The 6,387-nt window shown below is 47.4% G+C and overlaps 1 protein-coding gene and 1 long non-coding RNA gene across 2 annotated transcripts in view; one reads left to right on the top strand and one right to left on the bottom strand.

Moving 5' to 3' along the window:
• The window catches only part of NINJ2 (ninjurin 2), a 99,638-nt gene that overhangs the window by 18,648 nt on the left and 74,603 nt on the right, over positions 1-6,387 (top strand). The window lies entirely within an intron of this gene.
• Positions 1-6,387, bottom strand: part of LOC105522579 — an 18,365-nt gene that overhangs the window by 2,850 nt on the left and 9,128 nt on the right. Inside the window, exon 4 of the long non-coding RNA XR_001003470.1 lies at positions 2,018-2,194. This is a non-coding gene — a long non-coding RNA (uncharacterized LOC105522579). The remainder of the gene's footprint in view (positions 1-2,017; positions 2,195-6,387) is intronic.

Consider the following 6,387-nt stretch of genomic DNA (forward strand, 5'->3'; position numbering starts at 1 on the left):
CTTCCCGCATCCGGTCTGCGGCGCGCTCGGGGCTGGGCGCTGAGCTGTGTCACGTGGCTGCACCTCTTCCTTCCCCCGCCGGAGGCCCGGGCCGCCCTCACCTTTTCCCGACGCAAAACTCGCCCCGCAGCCCCTTCCCCTTCGTCTTCCCCGCACCCCGCACCCCCAGCCCGCCCCGTCCGCGGGCAGCGCCGCCAGCTGCAGGGTCCGGGGAGCGCCAGTCTGGGCTATTTGGGTTCCTTTTTTCTCACAAGAGCCCTTGATTTCCTGCTGAGTTTTCCCTAGGCGTCCCTTAGTTATTAATTATAATGGCCCCGGGCGCGGTGGCTCACGGTTGTAGAGGTGGGTTTTGTTGTTGTTGTTTTGTTTTGTTTTGTTTTTTTTAGTAGAGACGGGGTTTCACCGTGTTCGCCAGGATGGCCTCGATCTCCTGACCTCGTGATCCGCCCGTCTCGGCCTCCCAAAGTGCTGGGATTACGGGCGTGAGCCACCGTGCTGGGCCCTGGCTCACTCCTGTAATCCCAGCACTTTGGGAGGCCGAGGTAGGCGGACCTGAGGTCAGGAGTTAAAGACCAGTCTAGCCAGCATGGTGAAACCCCGTCTCTACTAAAAATACAAAAATTAGCCGGGCGTGGTGGCGGGCGCCTGTAATCCCAGCTAGTCGGGAGGCTGGGGTAGAAGAATCGCTTGAACTCGGGAGGCGGAGGTTGCAGTGAGCCGAGATCACGCCATCGCACTCCAGCCTGGGCAGCAAGAGCGAAACTGTCTCAAAAAACAAACAAACAAACAGAAAACTACCACTTCTGGGCCCTTTGTATGAAGCAAGCATTTTGCATAGACTCCTTTTTCTCTCTGATTTTTTAGGGCCGCAGTGTAAGTATTACTAACCCCGACTTAAGATGAGAAAACTTGAAGTTCAGGAAAGTTAATGTGCTCAAGGTCACAGCTAGTCAATGGCTCAACTGGGATTCACATCTTAGACTGTCACACCAAAACTATGTGCCCTTTTCGGCCCTCCACGCCCCAAGGGGAGGTCATGCCAGGACCATGTAGAACGACGGTGTTCTGCTAGATTCTACGCTAAAGCGGCATTGTCCTCAAAGACAGATATTTTCTGAGCCAGTCTAGGAAATAACCTAGCTCCAGGGCAGTATTAGAAGAGACTTCCCTTACAGCCTGTTTTTTGTTTTGTTTTGTTTTGTTTTGTTTTTGAGACGGAGTCTCGCTCTGTCACCCAGGCTGGAGTGCAGTGGCACAATCTTGGCTCACTGCAACCTCCACCCCCCGGGTTTGAGCAATTCTCCTGCCTGAGTAGCTGGGACTACAGGCGCCCGCCACGACAGCAGGCTAATTTTTTGTGTTTTTAGTAGAGACAGGGTTTCACCGTGTTAGCCAGGATGGTCTCGATCTCCTGACCTCGTGATCCACCCGCCTCGGCCTCCCAAAGTGCTGGGATTACAAGCGTGAGCCACCACACCCGGCCCCAGCCTGTTTCTTTAGCACAAGAGTCTGATCAGAGCTAGTGATCTGGAATTCTTTCCTGACTTCCAGGAAAAGCATTTTGATTTGGGGCACACTCCTCCCATCCTCATGGCCTCTCCCCACCCCTTTCACCCTGAGGAGAAAAGTAGGCTTTGCTTTTGTCCAGAGACTCTCCAACTGGAACCCACCTGCAGATCAACGTGGACATCAACCCACTGCCTCCTGCAAAGCAGGAGGTGGAGAGGGTGAGGTGAAGGGAGGGAAGGGAGGCAGGAGGGGCAACTCAGTGCAGCCACTTTCTCATGCCCCCTTCCAAGTGGGAAGGTAGGGCTGTTCCAGAAGGGAGAAGCAGTAGTTTGAAAAACAGAGAGCAGTCTGCACGTAGAAGGCAGAATTTTTGTTCTTCTGAGACATTAGTAGGGCAATGGCTGGTTTTCATTATTTGAAAATAGTACAAGCACATTGTCAAATAATTTCACCTCATAAACATGGTTACATAAGAGAAAAGCCTGAAAACCACCTGGAGGACCCATACCGTAAGAACTCTAGACACAGGCAAGGCAAACAATTTATGAAGATCACTTCTAACCCCAGTCTCTTAAGTTGCAGCCTTCCTTCATTCTGGGACTGAAGTTGGGAGTGGTCTGTAGTATTGGAGCCACAGTGGAGGGGTTGGAGTGGGGTGGTGGAATGGAGGTATGATTCTCCTTTTCTGTATGAGTAAACAAAACACAAACAGAACAACTAAAAATAAAAATGAGGCCTAGCACAATGGCTCACACCTGTAATCCCAGCACTTTGGGAGGCCGAGGTGGGTAGGTCACTTGAGACCAGGAGTACAAGACCAGCCTGGCCGACACAGTGAAGAGACGGGGATCTCTACTAAAAATACAAAAATTAGCCCTACTTGGAATGCTGAGGCATGAGAATCACTTGAAACCTGTAGGCTGAGATTGCGTTGAGCCCATATCACCACTACACTCCAGCCTGGGTGACAGGGCACGACTCAGTCTCAAAAACAAAACAAAATGAAATGAAAACAGGACCATTAAGAGGAAAGGAGGAATAGAAGTCAAGTACCAGGGATGAATTAATGACTGTAGCTGGGACTGAAGGCCCTGCTGTCATTGAAAGGGAGATCTGAGTGAATTGTATTGGAAGAACTACACTTTCACTTTGCTCAGGCAAGGAGCCCTGAGGCCTACCTTTTTTTTAAAGCTTCAGTTGCCACAAGGACTTTGGATATGATGGCTCTGAAACTGCCTCCAAGTTTGGAAACTTCTGATTCTGAGATGCCAAGATATTTTCATTAAGTGATGCCCAATTCTTCCATCTCAACACCTTGGTAGTCATGTGACTCACTGCTCAGCTTTCCTGCTTTTGTGAGATCATTACTGCCAGTTCCAAGTGCATTTGGCTGCCAGAGAGCAAACATTCCGTGCGTGAACCGGGGATATATATTGCTGTGACAGTAGGTCAGCACATTGGAGGGGTGCTGACCTAACCTGAAACAGCACTAAACACAGTGTCATCTCCAACACGCTATTCGGGGGCCTAGGCCTGGGCAAAGCCTTCTAATTTGCTTTTCGATGGCATCAATCTTTGTTCCTCAGGCCTTTGAGGAGCCAAGAATCAGAATCCTAGGAACCTTATACTTTGTACCTATGTTTCTATAAAAGTTAGCAGGTCTACCCCTGCCGCTTTCAATCAGGTGGGATTTGTTACACCTGGACCATCATTAGCCAGCTTAATCGCTGAAGTTGTACTTGATATGACCTAGGGTTGGGGCTGGAACCCGTCCTCAGGAGGCACTTGCTGGGGAGATCTATGTATATCACTTGACTAACACAGTCACAGCAAATGGTCATGTTCTCTCAGTAGCAGCCCACACATAGTTTCCAGCAGGCATCAGTAGCTCCTTATAGGTACCTCAAACCTACGAGTCCATAAATGGAGCCACAGGTTAGGGTGGGAATGGGGATTTTTTTTTTCTTTTCCGTTGATTCTTACACAGTGTTCTGAGTGCCATCACTGAGGCATACACAAAAAGTAGAAACAAAGAAAAGCACCTTCAGCATAGAGGTTAAGGACACAGGCTCCTGGGCGTAAATCCTGGGTCTGCCACCTCCTTGCTGTGCTGTCTGACCTAGGGCAAGTTACTTCACCTCTCTGTGCCTCAGTGTCTTATGAGACTACCGTGAGGGTTAAATGAGTTAATTCATGTAAAGCACTGTGAACAATGACAGCCCCATATAAGTGTGACTATTATTGTGGCAAGTCCTATGGCGGCTAACTTAGACATTTATTTAACATGAACTACAGTTCTTTTTGAAAGGGAAAATACAGGAAATCACTGAGTTCTGCTGCATTGGATTGTAACAAATGTCTGTGACTAGGGGTACGTAGGAGGAAGGAAATAAACAGATGGATGGACCAGGCCCTTGTTTCTTTTACTTCCTGCTACATAAAGGGTTTTGTACTGTGCCTGAATGCTTTAATTGTGGGGGGCAAAATAATATGAATTGGAAATCTCTCCATGTCAGAATATGTAGATCCACCTTATTATTTTAACTGTTGCAGAGTATTACTATAGATCTACACCAGGTTATTTACATATTCCCATATAGTGATTGACACTGATCTAATGTTCACTGTGTACTGGTTGTGGGAGGGAACATAGGTGCTAAAGCAGGGTTCCCAAGAGGTTTGTAATTTTGAGGGGGAATTCAAGACTTACATAAAATAATTGGAAACCAGTACAAGAACCTGTGTATAAAATATTAAACTGGATTTAAAACTGTCAATACTAGTGTAATACTCAGTGGTGGGTGAAAAGATGGGATTTAATAGGAAATAACAATACAATGCATGCATATATTGGAGTGGAGGCCCTGGCTCCTGGAAGCCCTGGCTGGAATAGAGAGGAAATTTACCCTCTAGTTCTTCCAGCCTCCCTGAAAAATTACTCAACACAAGAAGGACAAGTCTACACTCCCTTAACAAGCTACAACACAGGAGCACATGGGTGTCTCTGCAGGAGGTGGAATGCAGCAGGCCTAGGTGCTCTCCTGCAACTGGCTCAGCATGTGGGCAGCGCCTTCCTTCTAAAGCATAGGGGTGCAGGGGAGAGTTCCCACTCCCACCTTCTGTCAGAGGCCAGTGTTGTTTTCCAGTGTTGTTTTCCCTGAAGCACAAACGGTGCCGGTCTTTCAAGGTACAGTGACTCTGCTGAAGGAGCTGGAGTGAGAACTCCCTTTTTTTGAGGTCCTTAATCCTTTGTTTGGCCCTGATTCCTTGGGAAGAACTCACAGGGTTGTGAGAACAGTTGCCCCATAGGGCCGAGCTGGGTGCATTCTGTGCCTAGGTATTCATAAACCAAGGCTGTATTTCTTTTACCCCACCCGTAAGCACGAATCACTAACCTAAACCAGCAACACCTGGTTGCCGCAGGGAATTGGGTTTGTCAAAGCCCACACTTAGCATTCCTTCTGCAAGTCCCTACCCAATAGCATTTGGGGTACATTAATTGGGGTAAACCCTTTTTTTTTTTTTTTTGAGATGGAGTCTCACTCTGTCGCCCAGGCTGGAGTGCAGTGGTGCAATCTTGGTTCACTGCAACCTCTGCCTCCAGGGTTCAAGCGATTCTCCTGCCTCAGCCTCCTGAGTAGCTTGGATCACAGGCGCCTGCCACCACGCCCAACTAATTTTTGTATTTTTAGTAGAGACAGGGTTTCACCGTGTTGGTCAGGCTGGTCTCGAACTCCTGACCTCATGATCTGCCCGCCTCAGCCTCCCAAAGTGCTGGGATTACAAGCGTGAGCCACTGCGCCCAGTCTTTTTTTTTTGAGATGAAGTCTTGCTCTGTTGCCCAGGCTGGAGTGCAGTGGCACAGTCTCGACTCACTGCAACCCCCGCCTCCCAGGTTCAAGCAATTCTCCTGCCTCAGCCTCCTGAGTAGCTAGGATTAGAGGAATGCACCACCACACCCGGCTAATTTTTTTATTTTTAGTAGAGGCAGGGTTTTACCATGTTGGCCAGGCTGGTCTTGAACTCCTGACCTCGTGATCCGCCCACCTGGGCCTCCCAAAGTGCTGGGGTTACAGGTGTGAGCCACTGCACCCGGCCAGAATTTCCTTCCTTTCTAAGCCTGAATAATATTCCACTGAATGACTATATTGCATTTTGCTTATCCATTCATCTGCCAGTGGACACTGGGTTGTTTCTGACTTTTACCTGTTGTGAATGTGCTGCCGTTAACGTCCGTGTATGGGTATGTGAGTCCTTTCTTTCAATTATTTTGGGGTACACACCTAGGAATGAAATTGCTAAGTCATATGGTAATTCTCTAACTTTTTGAGGAACTGCCAAACTGTTTTCCACAGTGGCTGCATCATTTACATTCTCACCCATCATGCATGAGAATTTCAATTTCTCTATATCCTTGCCAAAACTTGCTTTTTTTTTTCTTTCTTCTTTCGTTTTTTTTCAAATAGTCATCCTAATAGGTAAGAAGTTGTATCTCATCTTGTTTTAATTTGCATTTATCTAATGACGAGTGACACTGAGGCTTTTTTCGTGAAGCTTGTTGGCCATTAGTGTATCTTCTCTGGAGAAATGTCTGCCCTAGTTCTTTCTCCTTTTTTGAATTGAGTTGTTTTGTTTTCTCGCTGCTAAGTTGTAGGAGTTCTTTATCTATTCTGGATATTAATTCCTTAACAGAAATATAATTTACAAATATTTTCTCCCATTCTGTGGGTTGTCTTTTCACTCTTTTAATTTTTATTTATTTATCTTTTATTTTTTTATTTTTTTATTTTTTATTTTTTTGAGACGGAGTCTCGCTCTGTCGCCCAGGCTGAAGTGCAGTGGCGCGATCTCGGCTCACTGCAAGCTCCGCCTCCTGGG

This window comes from Colobus angolensis, unplaced genomic scaffold (assembly GCF_000951035.1).
Source record: "Colobus angolensis palliatus isolate OR3802 unplaced genomic scaffold, Cang.pa_1.0 Scaffold437, whole genome shotgun sequence".
Lineage (NCBI taxonomy): Eukaryota > Metazoa > Chordata > Mammalia > Primates > Cercopithecidae > Colobus > Colobus angolensis.